Source organism: Argiope bruennichi, chromosome 9 (assembly GCF_947563725.1).
Source record: "Argiope bruennichi chromosome 9, qqArgBrue1.1, whole genome shotgun sequence".
In the NCBI taxonomy this organism is placed as follows: domain Eukaryota; kingdom Metazoa; phylum Arthropoda; class Arachnida; order Araneae; family Araneidae; genus Argiope; species Argiope bruennichi.
Genome location: NC_079159.1, coordinates 3,206,313 through 3,227,969, shown reverse-complemented (window position 1 = coordinate 3,227,969; position 21,657 = coordinate 3,206,313). Strand labels below are relative to the sequence as shown.

Below are 21,657 nucleotides of genomic sequence, written 5' to 3'. Positions count from 1 at the left end.
ATGCATGAGATTTGGAAATGAGAAAGTTGGAATGGGAGCGCATAGATAACCCATGTACTTCGAGATTCTGTGTTATTTTACTGATGTCATATAATATTTGTAACGTTTCAGTTATATTTCTGAATTCAAATTTTTCGTCATTTTAGTCAGTGATATATTCCTAGAGTAAATGAAATTTAAAAACTCTAGGTTAATATCCATTCACGAAACAGCAGAAAAAAAACACAATGATACCAATACGACAGATTAGGAACTAAAAAAAATTCATCTTTATGATTTATGGTTGAAAAGATACTACTTCTACGTTTTCAGTAAATCCATCGTTTTAATAAAAAGTCGTTTATAGTTACTCACTTGTGAATTTGACGGTTTACAACGAATTTAATTAGATAATTAGATTACAAAAGATCATTTAAAAAGAATAGAAAATCAAACTTAAATGTTTGATTTGGACCTTTCACAGGGCGTAGAAGTTAACAAATTCTTCAGAAATATAAGAAGAAATATATATATATAACTGAAGAAATAATGATAGGTGAAGGAATGACGAAGAATTATGCTTGTTTGGAGTTGTTTCCTTATTGTACAGTTGCATCCAAATAACGTGCAATTCCAGGAAAACCATTCTTTCCTTTCTTCTGTCGATATCTTGAGGCGAATTTCTGACAGTCCGCTAATGATTAAATAATATAAACCTTACTTTGAAAAACGATTTTAGTTAGCTCCTTGCTGAGATGTACGCGTGAGCGAGTTTGATACAATTTAAAAATAGTACTTTCCCGAAGGTATATCACTGCGTGCCAAACCTCTACTCAATGCGTTTAAAGTTCTCTTTGTGCCTTCTTCAATCCATCTCCCGCAGGCAAGAGTTGCGAGTCTCTGTCAGCTCTTTTCGCGGCAACCGTAACTGTGTTTGTACTGCTGCCTTCGAAGAAGCCAGCCAAAGTTTGCACAGAAACAAAAACCTCCGTCCTATAATATTGAATAAATTGCAGCATCTGGAGAGCAAAAAACGTGAGGCGCCCTCTCCCCACAGGGCTGCGCTCCTCTGTGTTGATCGGGCAACCCAATTCTCCTCTATTTACGACAACCCTTGGCCGGACCGGGGCTTCACTAATGACAGGGGCGCCCGCGGTCACAGAACGCGCGCGTGTTTTCCGCCTTATTGACGCAATCAGTCGGCCGATGTTTGTGACAGCCCCGGTGTTAGGCAACTCGGGTGGCTGCAAGGCTCCAAACACGCAGACCAAATACGCCACCACGCAAGGGCGCAACCCTCGGGGGCTTCAATCTCTCTCTCTCTGTGCCATTTGATCTCTTCCCTTTGTGAACCAGGGCGATTAATTAATACCACAGGCGCGTTCATTAAGAAGCAGAGCCGGGGCGGGAGTTTTATTTTGCTGGGATGTAGCTTTGTCTTTGTGTGCGGCTCGCTAACGATCATTTCAGCCCTATTGACGGAGGATTGGATTTTTGGGCGAATACTCTTTCGCACTTTCAGGAAAGAGAGGGAAAGTTTCAAAAAGAAAAGGGATTTTTTTGTTGACGAAATAAAAGGAAGGGAAGAAGAAAGTCGGTCAATAAATTGCTTTGATAACGACTGAAAAAAAAGGGAAAATAGTTTGTTAGGTGCAAATGTTAAGTTCTCATATGTCTCCCAGATTTCAACAACACACATTCCTAATGGCGATTTTCTTTCCTTATAAGAGAGGATTTTAATAAAAATCTTCTTAAATTTTTATTGTTTAAGACCAATTTCTTTTATAGCTGAAACGGGTTATTTTTGCAACTCTATTTTTGATAGTAAAGTTTTGCCAAATTAGTCAATATTGATTTAATTTATAATTAAAAGAATAATCTAACTATTGAATAACTATTTCTAAAGATAACACTTGAAATAATTATTCACCAAAACAAATTACAGTGATATCGTTTAAACCTAGGCGATTTTCTTAACAGGCAGAAGAATTTTAGTGAAGAAGGAACTTCGTCACTCAAATATTTTGTTACACAGCCCTAGTTACGCTCATGGTCCACTTTTTAAAAAGACCCTTTCAGATTAAGAGCAGAGACGATTAAAGAGACCAAAGACATGAGGAAACAAATCTTTTATATGATTGTTTTATGATATCGTTTATATCGAAAAATTGAATCAAATAAAAAAAAAAGATTTTTATAGATTATAGAATGTGCTTTATCAATTTCTATAGGCCGCGGTTGCCTGGTGGTAAGGTCTCGGCTTTGGAACAGGAGAGCTTCTGGTTCAAGACATGATTCCACCGAAGAACCATCGTGTAAGCAGGTCTGGTGCACGTTAAATCTGTCGGGGCCAAACGTCCTTCCGCTGGTGTGGTGTGGAAGTTTGGAGAGGGAGTGCCATCTCAGGTGTCGTCTTTGTAATCTGGCTGTGGTTCAGAATTACAATGCCCATCCCAAAATAGCCTTAGTGTTGCTCTAAAACAGAAACGTTAATTTAACTAAATTAAAAAAATATCAGTTTCTTTTCTTATGATGAAATGTAGTAAATATTGGATATTCAAAACGAATTTGTAAATCAGCTTTGAGATACTTTAAACACACTTCTATATTAAATAAATTATTAAATAAAAATTTCAGTTTGGGCATTCGATACATTTTGCTTAGTAAAAGCACTCATATATTGTTCTCATGACAAAATGTGTGATAATCTTTTGTTCGGTAAAATGATTTTAGAGTACCTGGATATAGTCTAAGCGAATTGTCAGGAAAAACATCAAACTATGAAAAAAATTGCATAACAACAATATTATTAGAGTGGCCATTCAGAACGGGTCAGTAAATTTGTTCCTGAATATCTGACTGTATAAGAGAATGGAAAAGCTGTATATATCTCTTTTTTTGTGCTCAAATAAAAGGCTATTAATAAAAAAAGAGACTTAAAAAAGAAATTTATTGGTAATAAAAAAGAATGTGCAGTGAGCTATAGAACTTTAAGATAGTTCAATTAGGTCAGAAGTCATTTTTTTAAAGCTTATATTTGGAAAATCATTTTAATTTCTTTCTTTTTTAATTTATCAAATTACATTTAATTATATGTTTTACAGAAGGATATGCGTGGTAAAATTTTTTATCGACATCTGCATTATTTTTTTGAAAGATTCAGCTCGAGGAAAACTGTTGAAAAAATGGAACTTTCGAAAAATGACTTTAAGTGCTTTTCTAATTCCCGGACCGAAAAAAAATGGTCTTATTCTGAAATGTACTGATATGCGATTTCAAACAACGTTATAATTTTTATCAATCATTATCAATTTCCAAAAATAAATAAATGAAATTAAAAAAAAAAACTTTCCTTTATGGCGAGGGTTCACGAAAAACGTTTGTAAGAATGCAGGAATATAAAAGCATTTGCGGAGGAATCGGTACGGTTTACCATTTTTAAAGGACTGCATAGAAATCTCAGAACTAAGAAAATATCTGAAAGTTGAAAATAATGACTTAAGTACAGTACTGATGGTACCAAGTAATCTTAAAACTCTGAAGGACATGACGTCAAAAATTAGCAGTTTTTTACCAACTGTTTGAAAATTTGAAAGTGTTCGGATTTCTGTTGTTGTGAACGAAAATTTGGAGATATATTAAGAATTTAGCGGAGATTTTCTTTTAGTGATGGTTTAATAGGAAGATGAGGAGGAAGGACAGTTATTGACCTCTTTGTGGCCAATTCCCCCGAAGAGAATGTCAGTTTGACAAATCGGTCAATGTAAGAATGGACAATGCTAAAGTCAGAAGTCGGTCACCACAAATCCTGTCGATACTGCCTCGTTCGGTGGTTCGTAAGAAGAAGGTTCACGAAAGACGTTGAAGAGTGGGGCTCATTATTTTTATGGAAATTGAAAAATAAATTCAAACATTAGACAAACTGTTAATTTGAAATTTAGTTTAATTTTCACTTTTTCTGTAGATCAATCATTATAATACCATCTTAAATCATAGTAATCTTAACATTTTTTTTTTGTCCATGAAATCAGACAAATAGAAAAGGGCTTAATGGTATTTTATTTTTCGAAGGGTGCATTTTTTTGACAATATAGAATGTTTCGAAACATAATGCTTATATTGATCTGAAAATTGTACATTCATTTTCTTCTGTGTAATACTTAGCATTTAAGTGGATTTGCCGACATTTTACTCAAGTTAAAGGAAAAAAAATATATATTTTCAAAAATTTAGACTTTTTAAAATTTATTTCTAAATTATTTAAGTTATTTCAATGTTTGACCACTCATTGTATAAGCCTTTTTAATATTTATTCTTTTTTATTTGAATTCTTTCTCCCAGATTTATGACCTTTATCTGGGAGCAAACAAAATGGCCTGTTTTGGATATAACTCAGAAATGCGAGATGAACTTTTTCTGTTATTGCATTACTCTCCCTATGCTCCTTTCTTATGCGATAAAACAAACATTGCCTGTCTTAATGAAAATTGAATCATTTCTAGGGGCAATACCGCCTCATGGCAAACGTACATATCTGCGTTTTGACAATGATGCTTTGTTAATGCGATTGACATTTTGCATAAACTTTTTCAGATTTTGATTATTAAAAGTTGTAGGATCAATTTATTCGAAAGTGTTCTTTAGTTTATTCACTATTTCGGAGTTATTAAAGTCATGGATTGTAAAGGATCGAAGAGATTGCATACCGTGTTCTTTTATGCACAAAAAACTAATCTTACACAAGAATGGACACATTTACTAACTTTTTACTAAAAACAAAAATAATTAAATAAATGATTTCAGTAAAAAAAGTTAAATATATGACACATTCAAGAAATTTCAATACAATTTCAGTTAGAATTTCTTCTTTAATATCAAATGCTATTCTAATGTAAACAGGAAACGCTATTAAATATATTAGACAAAGTTTAAAGGCAAATAAACTAAATTGAGTTCTTAATTTAAGAACACTATCTCTGTAATTAAAAATATAAAGAAAAATTTAATTCATTCGAACTGTTGAAAAATTATTCTTGATGGTACGAGCAGCAAAGGCAAAATGTACACTGGATTCAACATTTGAATTGCTACGGTTCTTTCATATTTGCTACAAGAAACTGAACTGACCTTAATATGACGTCTAATAGAATAGATTCTTTAAAAAAATCATTTTTCGCTTTTGAGATTTTAAATCATCTTCAATCATGTTTACCTGCTTGCAAATGATCAGTCCAATTTCTTTTGATGAGCACCAGGAATGTGTGGAAAGTTGTTTCTCTGATAGTAGTAGTACCTGCGTAGCAAAAACATATTTACAGATTTCATGATCTTCACTCAAAGGCATGTTTTATAAAATGGTTGAAAACTGTTAGATCAATTATAAATAAAAGACATTTTTTCATAAACCTTTCGGCAAGAAATTAATAGTTTATATTATGAAAAAAACTATGAGCTTTAATGTTTAAATTGGTAAGATTAAATTAAATTCGGAAAATAAAATACTTACCACGATCTTTCTACTTTTTTAAATGCGGAGTATACAAAGAGTACGTTGGATACTGTATTCGACAAACCAACAGCAGTGATGTACCCAAAACTTTCTCGCATATTTTCTAATAAACCTGAATTTGTGTTTCCTCCAAATTTCTGTCACCAAAATTTGACAAAAACTATCATTGTATTCATAAAATTGCATACCAAATTCGATATATTTAAGTCATTACGTTTTTGAGAAATCGCTTTTACATGTTTTTGAAAATACGTACCAACAGACGGTCAATCCGTTTTGAATATGGCTGACATTTTGATCTGTCTACATGATGGATTTTAAATTTGTATACCGAAATTTATCCATCTAGCTCTTTTCGTTTTGTGCTAACTTATATTCGACTTTCTTCTGGATGGATTTCACTCAGAATTTAATAGAAAACTACCTATTTGGTGTAAAAACCATTTACCTCATTTCATCTAGTCTGGCGTGAAACATTTTGGAGTTTTCTTTGTCACAAACGGACAGCCGTAATGCCAAAAATGTTTTTTTCGTTCTCAGAGAGGTAAAATATATTGAGATTCGTGAAAATCTCGAGTTCAAACAAAATTTTTTAACGATTACATTACTTTCTCTGTACTTCATGCATTAGAAACTAAAAGTCCAGAGTCAAGATTTTCACGAATCTCCACTTTTAATCCGAAAAACGAGGTCTTTCTCTGAAGATGATCATTCAAAGGCCTTGAGCTAGACGCACGAATAAATTTGACTTTACACCAATTTGTAGATTCCTTTTAAATTTTGGATGAAATCCAATTGAAAGAAGTTTGTTTGTGTTAGTGAACAAAATAATGACATAACGCAAACAATGAGATGAAGGAAACCTGGTACAAAATATAAGCATCTAACGTGTAGATCCGTACGAAATTTTGAACTAAACCCTTTGATAGGATAATCACCTGTTTATTTGTATTTTCTTAAGCATATAAACGCGATGACACAGCGATTTAAATAAATGAAATATAGATGAAATGATAGTTCTGTGACAAATTTTGGTTACAATCAGTCAATGGGAAACGGATAAAATGGCACTCTCGTTTTTCTTCACAATGCTACGAAGAACAAAACACTTATGAGCAAGACACTGAAAATAATAAAATCTGATAATAAGTCCTCATTGATGATAATAACTCCTACACTGATAATAAGTCCTCATATCTTCCTACATTCTTGACAAATTCAGTCAAAATTTGACACACATGTCCCCCATCCACTGCGCTCATAAAAAATTTCTACGACTCTCTAAAGGGGATGAGATGGGGTTGAAAGTTGCAAAGATTTTCTGTTATAAAATTATAAGCAAAACAACACAAAAATATTTTCATGCCATCTTAAAATGAGAAAAAAATTGATTTTAAAGTAACATCCATTTTTCATTGAATTATTTTTCACTCATTTTTAATAATTTTTTAAAAGTTAATATAATTATTATTTTTATCATTTCCGTATTTTTTATCGAAATATTAAACCTATTTCTCTGTTAATCATATATATCATTCGCGTGCTTCTCCCAATGTTGATGTAAAGTTATTTTATTTTTATTTTTTATTTTTAATACCTGCTAAAAGTTTTTAGAAGCACGTACAAAATTAAACATTATCTCTTATAATTATTGCAGTTCCTGTCTTTCTTTCTTTCTTTTTTTTTTGATAGTTCAACCTAATTTTGTCTCATATTCTGGCAACTTTTAAAATTTTTTAAATATCACATATAGGCTCTCTCTTTTTTAAAAAAAAATTTTTTTTTTGTTTTCAATACATGGTTTTATTTTACATGATACATTTGTTAGACAGTTTCACATTGTTATATGCCGAATGGTGGAATTAAAATTATCGTTTGCCTTTAAGTTTTAGAGAAGTAGTTCATTATTATTAATTAGGAGTAAGGGGTTTGATGGCGCTTAAAAGACTGATCAGGAGAATTCGAAAATTGTTAGAAATAAAAGACTATGTTTTGTAATTTATTTTTTCGTATTCGAAGATTTTTCTTACAAACAAATAGAATAAATGAACGCAGGTGGAGCTACCGGTTCTGAAACTAGTATTTTTTAAAATTTCATTTATATGGCAACTAACTCATTTATATGGCCAATAACATTTTTTAATTGACCTACTCGTTGTTACCCTTAACCTAGCAGCCATAGGGTACTGCCGAGTTGACCCCTCTTTACGTGATTTTTTCTTTTTCGTGAAATAAATCAGGGTGATATAATTATGTTTTAAATTAAAGGGAAAATGTTAAAAAAATCCTAGTATAAATATATAATATAAAATAATTAAAAAACAGTATGACGGAAATATCTATCGTCATGCAAATTTGCATGTTAATTTAGGTACAAAATCTTCTGTGCTCCTATTCTAAATTTCTCGACTCATTATCGCTTTTATTATCAAAAAAATCTCAGATAAGTTACAAAAAAATATTCAAGAAATCGCACGTTTCTTCCAACCACAACAACAGCGGAATGATAAGTTCAAACCCGCTATAATGATTGTAACATTTGATTTTTTTTTTCATGACAGCTACATTTCTTACTATGCGATAGTCGTGAAGAAGATGCCAGCAACAACCCATTTACAATGCAGTTTTGAGCACAAATTTATATTCACTAATTTTATGATGGAAATTTGCTTCATCATGCAAAGAAGGGTTAAAAATTCATCTCTGCCTACAAATTATATTGAATTAAAGAACTTGAAATATATTTAGAAAAAGAAATAATCTCTTTTAGAGATTATAAACGTTTAAAAAAAGATACCTTAAAATGAATCACCATTTATACAGAATCCCTATTATAATCCCTTTGATCCCTATTTATACGGAATAGTTCTGTGATAATGGGATGACTGGCTGTAATTAATTTTTTTTAGGTTGAAACACCAAATATTTTGAGCGAATAACAAATGTATGGGAATAAGAAATCGGAGAGAAATTAAAAAAAAAATGTTTTGCTTAAGTGAGACCTCGGAAACCTCCAAGGCTTATACATATTTATTTTTTCGTATTTCGAAGATGCAAATAAAATCGTCATTCATTCCTTCAACACTAGAGCAGCCAACTCAGTTTTTAGTTTTAGAGTATTCATTGGCTCTTAGGGAGGAAAAAACTCGAACCAGAAAGTGTCCAGAAGACAAACTGAAGTACAATACAAAAATTTTCAATATTGTAGGAATTGTAAAGATTAAAGAGACAAAAAAAAAAATTGTTATGCTTAAGCAGAGTTACATTAAATATAAAATATGTTATAAATTTGTGCAAATAAAAACAAACGCTGCAAAAAATAAGCGAATTCCATGAGAATTTTATTGTAAGATTGGAAAACAGTAGAAACAACTAAACTACTGAACAATGAACCAAAAATAAAGTGTACTAATGAACCAAAAATAAAGTTTTTACAACACCACACAAAAGGCGAAATAAAACGTGTCAAATACTCAAAATTGAACAAACCAAATACTAAAGTGCAAGAAAGTAAGAAACAAAATCACGTTTCTAAAAAAATAATTTTAAAAAATCTAAGAACAGACAAAGCAAATCTTGAGATTTTGATGAAACTTCACATTTAAGGTTTTTTAAATCTCTTGAAATTTTTGCTATGCGTTCTTGATAAAAGAATTTTAGACTTACTTCAAATTTCGAAGCTAAACAATCAAAAGTAAAAGATTCAAAATGTGTAATCAATTTAACTTTTCAGTCTAAATTGTATCTAAATGATTCAAAATGATGTAAGTATACAAAAAATTCGAAGGGCAAATGCTTCAGCCGGTTATTTAAAAATATTTTTCTACAAAAGATTGCTAAGTTTAAAGAAGTATTTAGCTAATGACAATAAAATATTTTGTAAGGTTGATCATTTGTAGAGGGGAAAAAATGCATTCGATTCTTACTGTTATTATTGAATTGTAGTAATTATAGAATTGCAGCTGTAATAGAATACATATGGAATGAATTCTATAATAAGGAATTAATTTAGCGAAGCGAGTTTAGCTAAAAATATTGTTTCATTTATTAAGATTGATCAATTGAACCTTAAATCCGATGTTGATTTTAATTGTTAAATGGAATATTTTTTCAACAAAGAGTTTTTAAAAATCTATGATAGCCAGTATCTGCAAAAGACCTTTGCAATTAAAGACTTTTCCTAAGTTTTCTCTGCAGATTATGTTCGATTACAAGCGAGAGTCAGTTTTTGTAAATAGAGAAGAAAGAATGAAAAGTTATGAGAAAGATTATCAGAATTAGTTTTTTAAAAACGAATCAATTTTATTCAGAAGGTATGGTTAAAGTTCTTCTTAATTTCAAATACTTTCATTCAACTTGTTATATTTATAAAGATCGAAAATTGTATTCGATTTTTCACCCACTTCTTGAAGTGCTAGATGTTCAAGACTTCCATACTTATGTATTCTGAACAATTTTATGCTATTTTAGTATTTTCAGAGCACAGTTATTAATTATTTCAGAATTTTGTTAAATTGTAATTCCATACATGGCGCTACCTGGTGGTGAATTTAAGAAGTATTTAATTTCAAGATTCAAATGTATGTATTATAAAACTTTTGAAAAATTAAATAAAATAAAAAATATTTGCTTTTTAACATACCAATAAAATATATTTTAAACACTATTCCTATTAAATTTATTTTAATTATATACTTAAAAAAATTTATTTACAAAAAAAAAGCTAGATTGCTTATCATTGTGATTGTAATTTTTCTTAGTCATTAATTCACATTATTTTTCTTAGTCATTAATTTCAACAATCAGATTCAACATATTAGCAATAGCTTTAATATACTTTATCCAACCGTATACAAATCGTGAAGGAGAAATCTGAGCCAGTTCAAAGAAAATTTTGATCCTCACTTATTTAATCCTTTAATTTCTTATTCCGGGATTTCCGTGAATTAGAAATCTTTTTTTTTCTGCTGCCTTTCTTGATTTTCCCCTGTTTCTGTGTTTTATTATCAGAGATTTGAATTATGTCATTTATTAACAGGTAGTATTTAACAACAGTTCACATCATTTCAAAAGTATTGAACTTATTTGTTGAAACTGTTTCTAAATAGTGACATATAAAAAAAGTCGCCAGTCAGAGGGTTAGTGCGCATCAGAGTTGTTTAGCGGAATCAAATCTAGATCTCAAAACTCTCTGCAGCCGAAAATTTATTTTCTGGCCAATGAAGTTCCATATTTAGTAAACACAGACTTTAAACAAAAAAGCGTTAAAAGAAAACTCAAAATATACTGTCACATCACTGACTCAAATTATATATTAATTTGTAATTTGATTTTATTTTGATGTTTTCTTTCCCTCCGTAGAAAATTGGAAGCAATGTTTTTAATATCGATAATAGAATTTTAGAAATAAACTAAATCTTCTCATTATTTTGCAGTTTTGAAACGAACATTCCAACCTGTATTTTTTTAATGAAGTGAAAAAGCGAATCGCACCAGAATTACCGAAACCAACAAGCATCACAAAATAACTTCATTACTAAGCATTCACTCATTTATTTCTGAGAACAGATATTATTTCATTTTCTGTTTGTTAAAATTTAATAACCATTCCGCAAATTTTTCTTTCGATAAAAATATTTTCATTTCGGACCATTTAGTAATGAATTGGCAAATAAACTCATTTAACTGTAACCAATTTCCCTTTGTTCCTTCTCTTTAATTGAAACGAATGATGTGTTCGTTCCCAAGCTCATCCATCGTCCGCCAGGGGGCGTCGGGGTACCGTGAGAAGACACCGGGCAGATGTTCGGAAGCAGGCTTTCTAATTGGGCGACTCCGTGGTCTGCGTCGACTGGGGAAAAAAATAATGCACATATCTGCGCCCATAATCTGTGTGGTACCCATAACAAGCAACCTTTTAATAGTGCGACGGATTGTGTCATTAAATTTTATGATATCCAACAGAAGGGCGCTTTTGACATGGGAAAAAATAGAGCAGTTTTGATAATGACGCAGGTGAAAGTATTAGTAAGGCATCCCCATTTTTCTGGGGGTTTGTTTTGTTTTATTTGTTTAGGTTTATCTAGCACTTCTAAACTACAACGCAATGAATAAATATCAAAATGTATTATTATTTGACTGATATTACAGCTGGAACGTTTTATGTCACTCAACTGCGAATTTAATTTGTGCATTGTTTATGCTGCCCAACTGTAAACTGTGTAAGTTTTATGACATCTAACAGAAAGGGTGCTTGGACAAAGAAAAATATGGTAAAGTAGAGAAATTCCAATTATGAGCGAGAGATGTTGGCCGTTTGTTTAGTTTTTTTCTTTAGATTTATTATTTAGATACGTATGATTTCTTTAGATAATTCTAATGGACTGAATTAAAGTAGTAAATATAAATCAAAAATCGTTTCCTTATACTGTCAGTCGTCTAATATTCGTTTCTTTTGTATGTTTTTAGATAGAAACTCTACGTACGATGAGTATGTTTGAACTAAAACACTAAAGCATGCCAAATAAATGATCTGAATTTTCGTTCGGAGGCAGAATTGCGATTCTCTGATGTTCACAGAAAAGACCAGAAAGAGATGGTGTTTTTTGTTTAGTTTCGTCATAAAATGAAGGCTATCGAATATGCGTTTTGAATTCTTCTTTTGATAGATTGGAAGAAAAATTCGATTAAGTTCTACAGTTTTGGTGTTGATATAATATGCCAAATTTCATTTTTCTTTATTGTTAGATTGCTGCATTTTACACAAGAGTTAAATTGCAGCAATAGATCTTGATAATGTGACGCGGATTTTTATGTGTTTGTATCCTTCCCATTGCCACTATATAAGTAGAAAAGATTTTAAGGCTCACCAACATCTCGAGTCACGAAACGAGTAGCTCTATAACGAGTAGCGATTGTACAAAAAAAAAAAAAAAAAAAAAAAATCAGCACTAATAAATTTTTACATTCTTGCTGAAAGATTTAGCTCACAAAATAAATGATATCAACAATTTCAGTACAAAGACTGTGTTTTAAATCCCACCTGTTTAAATCCCACATATAAGCAGAGCAAGTGACAGATATATTCTATTAGACAAATTTTGTCCAAAACTGAATGTAAATATAAAATTTTTGTGTTCAGTATTATCTCAAATTATATTTAAACAATAAACATAGGGCATTCAGATCAGTTTGAAAGAATTAATTGGCAAATAAAGCTAGAGAAGCATGCGTGTTTGTTGTCAAAGAGGTTCCATTCTGCGATATTTTTCGAAACTTTGGATAGACGAGGAGTAAGACGATGTATTTAGGAATTATAAATATTTACATGAAATGAGCACTCGAGGAATTGGTACAGTGGCTGATGTGTGGTAAACTCGTTTTGTGAAAGTGAAAAAGGACAACTGCGAGCAGGCGCAGGCGAGGGGCTTCTATTAATTTCTGTTTCATTTCTCTTGCAGTAGTTTATTTTGAGGATTATGGCAACTGTTTTAGTATTTAGATAGAATAGACCCATAGAGAAGAACCTTGACTTTTCATCTTCTTAATACAGACGGAAAAATCTTCGTAATACTTAACCCTTCTTTGCTTGATTTTTGTTTTCTTTTTTAGTGAAATAAATCAGGGTAATATAATTCGTGTTCTAGATGAAAGGAAAAATGTTTAAGAAATCGTAGTATAAATATATGATATAAAATAATTAAAAAACAGTATGACGGAAATATCTATCGTCATGCAAATTTGCATGTTAAGATCAATACAAAATCTCCATTGCCTCTCTCTTCAAAATTTCTCCACTCGTTATCGCTTTTATTAGCAAAAAATTCTCAGATTAGTTGCAAAAAATATTCAAGAAATCGCACGTTTCTTCTAACCACAACAAACAGCGGAATGACAACTTCAAACCCACTCTGAGGATTGTGATGTTTGATTCTTTTTTACAGCTACGTTCCTTATAACGCAATAGTCGTGACAAAAGTTGCCAGCAACAACCCATTTACAGTACACCTGTTTTGAGTACCATTTTTTGTTCACTAAATATTATGATGGAAATTCCCATAATCATGCAAAGAAGGGTTAAACTAAATAATTTGAAATCTTAAAATTGTGTAAATTTCTATTGGTAACTATTTGTAAAATTCAGATACTTCAATTTTACTGAATTGGCTTTCAAGGTATCATTTCTGTGGATTTAAAACTCATGTGTTTAGGTATAATTTTACGGTGATTGAGAAAGTGCGAGAAAACTTGCATATTAAAGATTTAAAAACTGCAGCCTTTACTTTGAATTCAATTTTAAGTTTTAAACCGATTTTCTCTTAATTTCGATATTATACCTAGTCTTATCTATTTTCCCTAAGAGATTGCAATTATGTATATATTTAAGAATTTCCAGGAACCTTCCTATAAACTCAGAATTTCTATCAACTTATTGAATGGCAATCATTTCGCTAGCTTTGAATTAAATAATAGAGCAGTTGATTTAAAAAACGCATAGTAAGAATTGTTATTACATTAGAAACATAATATCCAACGAAAAGAAAGCGTTGAAACCGTTAGAGAAATTCAGCCTCGAAATATTGAAGATTCTACATGCTTTAGAGCTCCCTCAACCAAAAGGCTGGTGTGGAATGGATGTTTAGAGGGGGATGCCAACTCAAGTGTCGCCTACGTCATCTGATAAGGGTTCAAAATGACAAGGTCCGTCCCAAAATAGCCCTAGTGTTGCTTTAAAATGGGTCGTTAATATAACTAAACTGTAACTAAAACCCTCAATTGGGAGGGGGGGGAGAGAGAGATAAATTTGGAATTATGTTGCTTTTCCTGTGAAATTCGAAAACGGAACAAGCTGGATGAATGGACTTTAGTATATGACCTATATTAAAATTATAAACAGTATTAATTTTTATTTTTTGAACTTTTTAGCACTTTGAAGAAATTTTGCCTAAAATCTGTCAGCAGAACTTTTATTCAATCGTTTCTTCAGCTCAAAGTCATTTTTTTTAAATTTTATTATTATTATTATTATTATTTTTTTGCTTTTATAACATTTCTTTTGTTTACTGTATATATGAGAATGTAAAATAATACTTCATTTCAAGTTCTTATAAAAACAAATATATTTTGTGTAATTCAACCTTTTTTAAAATTTAATCTCCGAAATTTATATATATTAATGTTAGCCAATCAATTTGAGAAAAAAAAAATCCGTACTTCTCTTCTAAAAACCGTTCTTATCTATTACTGAGTTACTAATTTCATCTTAAAATGCAGCGCAGATGAAGAAAAATGTAATGCAGAGACATAATGCATTACCCATAACATGCATCTATTATCTAAATATTTCGGTGCCATTATCTCTATGCTCAAAACTCGAACTGATCTGTACGGATAACGTGAGATAAATTCTCTCAGAATGTATACATCCATTCCTCTATTCTCCTGCCGATAATGGCATAAACAAGATGACATGAGATAAAGTGACAACGAAAACCTTCTGCTTTGCTCTTTTGAGCGCCATAAATGGCCCTTCCATTCTCCGTCATAATGCACCGCCATCATTCCATACATGCAATATGAGAGATCCCGCAAAAAATGGACCCTCTTCTGACAAACACAAAAGCAACCCGGGGCCATAGGTTTTATTATTGGTGTTATCTGTTGGCGAGATCTGGTCGCGTGTGCGATGTTTATCTGGCGATGGTTGCCCCGCTGCTGAGAAAGCCATTTCATGCAAATAAAAGTTGAAGTGTACATCGAAGAGAAGGTTTGCTTTTGAGATGCTATCGCTAAGGTGGTGTTATTAATACATGAAAATTGGTATCAAGGGCCCGTTGCATGCATAGGGTCCCCTCTTCTTTTTTATGGGCCCATCTCAGTTTACAAATGAACGGAAAATATGTTTTGAGAGAACATATAAAAGGAACTTACGAAAGATGATTTGGGAGATTACGCCTTAATGCTTTTATTATCAACGTAAAAATGAAGAAGTATGGTTCTCATAACGTTGGGGTCAAATATATTTTAGGCTGAAAAAGAAGATTCATAGTTCCAGAATCAACATTAGTCAGAAAAAAAAAAATGCTTAGCGTTTCATTTACTACCGTTAGAAGAATTAGAACAATGCTTCATAAGTCTCTTAAAAGCATTTCAGAATAATAAAAAAAGTATACCTATTACGGTAATTATGACTAACAGGTTATTCTTAATAATAATGGGTGAAAATGATTAATTGATTTATCATATGGCCGGTTATCTCTAATAATAAAGATGAATGTGTGTGTGTGTGTGTTGGCTTTGTACAGGCCAGAATGGCATATAGCAACAAATTTGACACATATATACTTGTGGAAAGTGGGAATGTGGGCTTCGAAATGATTTTAAATAAAATTTTAATTAAAAATTTAAGCTGAATTTTTGTATTTTTTCGCTTCTAAAAATAGTATTGTGCAAAAATAAATTTTATAACATTTTAAAATCTAAAAAATAAAATTAAAAAAATTGTTTTAATGATACCAATTTAATAGTCATACGATTTTTCGATGAATTTTGGCAATTTAAAAAAATATTTTTTTAATTCTTATTTTCATCAATAGATTTACATTGTTACGCTGAAATTCAAACCATTTTCGTTGCTTCGTCCAATATTAAGTCATCTAACTTCTTTCCTTTGTAGAAATCAAAAGAAGAAGGGTTCTGTATAGTTTTTAAGGCGGATAAAAAAGTGAATTGACTTCAAAATTTGGCGCAAAGTATAGTTGCAGTCAAAGATACCGAATATTATTGATTCAAGTTATTGCATTTCTGAATTATTACGTTTGCATATAGATAAACAGAAGGCTCAAAATTTGATAAGTGTCTTTATTTTCGATGTTAAATCTGTGCACTAAATTGCTCTTTACTGTGGGAATGTATCGAGTTAACTTATGCTCTGAAGCCGGACTTAATGGGAATGAATTACTTTCAAAATTTGATAGAAATCTACCCTTTTGGTTGTATATCAAATTTTCTCCGTCTTGTTCAAAGCGTTATCATATTGACAGATAGAAGGCCAAAAATGTGTTTTTCAGACTCAGAAGATCTGAAATGTTGAGATTCGTCAAAATCTCCGAACATTTAAACATTAGAATATTTTCAAATTTTTATTTCTTCTATACTTCGTATACGTGAAAGTAAAAACTGAAGATGGATCGGGAATTTTGCCTTAACTTTTAATAGGTTTAATTTCATATTTAAATTATTGTTGATAATCTTATTAATTTAGAACTTTTCAAAAACCTTTGATATTTCGTCCATTCACATTGACTATATTTTGTTTGTTTATTTAGTAGAGGGAAAAAATTATATCCCCATTTTTAATGATACGATGAATTGGCATGCATGCAATATGATACATTTCACATCCTCCCTTTTCTCTTCTTCTTTATTGCTGTTCATGATATTTATCTGGATTTCTTGATATTTATATTATTAATTTACACCGCTATTTTTACTATGTTTTTCTATTAATTGATAATATTTGTTTCTGCATTCAAACTGCCACATTTTTAGTATATTTTAGGGTTTTGTTGAATTATATTACGTAATTTATTATGTTCAATTATTCTTTTCTCGAAATTTCTTTTCTTTATGTTTTGAAACAAGAAATGATGCGTGGGAAAGTGACTATTGATTGCTAATTGGAGAATTTTTTTTACATAGGATTGCTTAATTAAAAATACAGGGTGGTCACTAAAAAGTTCTCTGAGTCGTCATTAACTTAAGAATGGCGACAACTATTGTCAGAAACTTAATGTCTAGATGTAATAAAATGATGATGCGCTACACAATAAGAACGCATCCAGCGCCATCTGGTGGCAAACAATGGAATTAGTTTTTCTATCTCAAAAATCAGTACAAGAGACGGGGGAAAAAAGTCAATGACGGAATTTTTTAGCCCCTTTGTTTTAGTATGGAAAAAAGACGGCTCTAGCGCAATAACGCTGAAAACATGTGTGAAGCGCACATTTTTTTTTCTCTCGAAATTTCTGAAATTGTAAAGTCATAAAAAGTTTCAAAAGATCAAAGAAAAAAATCATAATTATGACAAGATACCTTTATTTATGGGTGTCAAACTTCTCTCCGTCGTCTATAATGTAGATTTGGGCCCTTGTTTGTTTTTCACGTCTCTATGTTTTTTTCATATGAGTTGAAATGTGTTAGTAGAAACAACAGAAATATGTTGTAAGAAGTATTGTAATGTTGGCACAAACCTTAACTTAGGTTATTCCTGCAAAAAAAGTATATTGGGTCATTTTCTTGTCAGAAAATAATATTTTCCCATTTTGTCCATGACTTATGACATCAAAAGATGTTACAACTCATGGACAAAAATGCGAAAAACAAATATACAATTTAAGTGCCCCGTTCTTATTATTTATGTGTACATGATGCCTTCTTGAACTAAATCAGAAACTCTTTATAACTTTTTAATTCATTTCCTTTATTTTGAATCGTTTTCAAGGTAGGAGCACTCATTCCGTTGCGTGCCGTCAGGGGGTGCTATAACCGTGTCTTACCGTGTGATGCACTCACTTAACTAAACCTAGACACCAAATGTATGGTATGGTTGTCGTTGTTTTCTACTTAATTTACTAGTTTAGTTTAAAATGTAAAGATAATAAAGTTTAATAACTAATTAAAATTTGCTAGTCTAGTTTTAAAACTATGTAGTTTAAAATTGGTTTCTGTAAAGTTTAGTGCTCTATGCCGCGAACGCATACACGCACACGCACACGCACGCATATATTAATAACAGACAGAATTACATTAGTGGATACCCTGTATATGTTATGAAGAAAAATTGTGTTCTCAAAGTTGTAATTCTAAATATCAATAATACTGGTGCTCTTCGAAAGTGCGAGAGGTCAAAATTCGAACGCTTGTAAGGATAAATCAAATTACCAAATTATATCTATTTCCTAAATACGAAATATACAAAAAAAAATGTATGATAATTGTCAAAAAATTCAATTGACAGCGTTTGAAAAATGTTTGTGTTTTAAGACTGCTTTGAAATGAGGAAAGAAAAAATAATTTGAAAGTAAGTCTGCCTGTTGTTGGGTCGTTTAATTTAAAAAATGAAGCAAGCTATATATATTAAATTTGGTTCATGATATTCATACCAATGTTATTAATCTGCATTAAATTTTGCATAAAATCAATCTAAGGAAAATCTGGCCATGTGCAGCACTGGTTCAGCATTTAACCAAAATAATTTTGAGGCCCCCCATTCTTTAATAAATCCTATGTAGGTGCATATATTTAATCTTCAAAAGGGGTGGAGTACATAAGCATCTTTCGATATAATGTTCATTTGAAATGTAATAGAAGATTTTTAAAAAATCGCATATTGGATCAAAAATCGTAAATGGCGCACAGTTCTCGCTTCATTTTTTTTTAGACTCTAGGAGATTAAATGCACAAATTCAAAGTAAGAAATAAGAAATCTGTGAAATTCAGGCTTTAGTGAGAGGTCCGTGACTCATCCCAGAATATTCGTTGATCAGAATTAATTACATTTAGCAAGAATTAAATACTATATACTATGAGTATTATCGCGCAAAAAAAAAATAATAAAAGAGAATGTATCCGCTTATAAATAATTTTTACTTTTTCGGATACAAAGAAAGAGTATTAGAATTCTTCAAAAAATTTAAACTCGAGATTTTGATGCATCTTCACGTTTCAAACTTCTTCGAACTTTTAGCGCTCATGTGTGTCAGCCTATAAACACGATAACTCACAAAAGATTTGAGCTACTTGGATGAAATTCCATAAATGAACAGATTTCTATCAAACTTTGAACAAAATTCACTCGCAGGCAATCTCACCATTCGAATAAAGATCATTTCAAAGCGCACAGAGCCAGATGGATACAATTTTAAATTAAATCGCACAGGTTTAAAATCTGAAGTACAGATGCTCATCAAATTTGGAAAAAATCCGTCGACGAGCTGAGCATCTGTCGGTTTGTATTTTTACAAACATATCAACTCTGTACTAACAAACATAAGTCCTTAAATAAATGAAATACGGGAAGTGGTCGTGTGAGTACAATAACAAATTGTACACATTTTTGTTTCAGTCGATTAGATAAAAGGTGTTCTAAAAATATCCGATTTTCTGGTACTTATGTTTGAATTGCTTATCTTGATGTGGGTTCTGCTGATGGCTCTTTCTCATTTTTTATATCCTATAACGTAACAGCCGCATAATGCGCATAAGTGATTACTAATGAACATCACATTTTGATCCTTGAGCCGCGAGTCAGCCCTAAACACACACACACACACACACACACACACACACACACACACACACACACACACACACACACACACACACACACACACACACACACACACACACACACACACACACATTTATTCGCGGAATTCTTTCGATATATCGAAACTTTTTCTAATAAAAATACAAGGTTGTTGAAAAAAATGGGCGTATCGAAATTTCCATGTATGGAAGTTCAATATCTTGAAATAATTTTTTCGAAAATAATCAGAAGTCCCAGCTTTTCAAAAATTTTAAAGTTTTCTATGCAGATATAATATTTTAACAACTTTTAAATTATCTGCTTACTTAATATTGATTTTGGGTTACTTAACAACATAAGTGTAGTTTCGGTAATTAACATTTTCTATAAATAGATAAATAAATAATATGACTTTTTTTATGTTAGAGCTACCCCTAGGTGTGAGTGCAATTTTGTTTTACTATTTTGGGTTATTTTCTAGTGGAACTGAGGAACATAAATCAGAAGAGAAAGGTTATGCCTTCTTTCCTCTGAATGGATTTCTAACTACCTTTGTTCAAAAACTGGTACACCAATATGCTCTTTCCCGATGAATTTTGCTCGCTTCAATTTTATTAGCTGCTAGAGGATTTCCCTATTTTCCTCAAGTAAATTGCAGATAGCGTTTTCTTGAAAGGTCTCACGGAAGGCAACCTTCCCGAGATATTGGACTAAGTCAGACTTTAATTTTGGATGTCACTTAAATATTCTAAAATCGTTTTGACCCACAGAAGTCGCCATATTTCAACCTTCATTTCGATCCTCTGACTTTTAGAGTTGCCCAGGTAAAATGGATTGAAATCACACAGAGCTTTCTTTTAAAAAACTGCCTCTTGAACGAATTTTCTATTTAAGATAAGATTTCGATTCCCGTGATAAGATTTTGGAAAACTTTCTGCACAGCTTCTCCGATCATGGTCCGATAATAAAAGAACGTAACTATTTTCCGCTTCGTTTAAAGGCCTGGATAGCCCAGTTGGTCGGGCGTTGGATTCATATCCCTTGTGTTGCGAGTTCGAGCTCTGCTGGCAAAAGACTCTGCGCGTGCTACATAGTGGCTGGTGTGCGTATAAATCTGTCGTAGCCATAAAGTCCTCCAAGTCGAGACAGTACCGCTGGGGGAATTGGATCAGATTGATCGTTCCCTGATTCAAGTCTAAATTACGATTAGTGAATGAAATGTATGAATGAAGTCCTCCCGGTGAAAAGAGCTGTTTCTCATGGTATGAATGAAGTCCTCCCGGTGAAAAGAGCTGTTTCTCATGGTATGAATGAAGTCCTCCCGGTGAAAAGAGCTGTTTCTCATGAGTAGCTAAGTTGTGTGCTTGGCTCTAGATAGCGCTACTGAAGCAAGAGGCGCTAAAACTCGTCTCAAAATCGCCGTCGTCATCACCAGCCTTGTTTTTAACAAGCGCTATGAACAATTTAAAAATGCAATAAATAATGAAGATATTTTTACATTTATCTTTAGTTCAAATATGAAATAAAGAATTAATTTCAGAAGAGAGCAGATAAATTGAATCAATCCCACACATACAGAAGATACATTTCTTAAGGCTTGAACTGCCGAGTGATATTTTGCAAGAAGGATGAAAATGTCGAAAAATTCTCAAATGGACGGATAATTCTAAATAAACAAAACAGTCCTTACCATAACACTTTACTGATGAAAATTTTCGAAACCTGTTTAAACTATGTGATGAAAGTTTCGACGACTTATAAATTAAGGAGCGAAGAAGGATTTTTAACCCCTTAACTTCCTATACTCCTTTTCCCTCCTTGTGGATTGGGTAAGTTCTTTCCAGTTGCATTCTCTTCTGCC

General features: G+C 31.7%; 1 long non-coding RNA gene across 3 annotated transcripts in view; it reads right to left on the bottom strand.

Annotated features, from left to right (window-relative positions):
* Positions 1-2,093: 2,093 nt before the first annotated feature.
* LOC129985321 (uncharacterized) overlaps positions 2,094-21,657 on the bottom strand; it is a 176,753-nt gene continuing 157,189 nt past the window's right edge. For 2 of the 3 annotated variants that reach the window (XR_008785551.1, XR_008785553.1), the window contains 3 exons: positions 17,582-17,756; positions 5,192-5,272; positions 2,094-2,454 (listed from right to left, as the gene is read on the bottom strand). This is a non-coding gene — a long non-coding RNA (uncharacterized LOC129985321). The remainder of the gene's footprint in view (positions 2,455-5,191; positions 5,273-17,581; positions 17,757-21,657) is intronic. The other variant, XR_008785552.1, reaches the window with a different exon arrangement.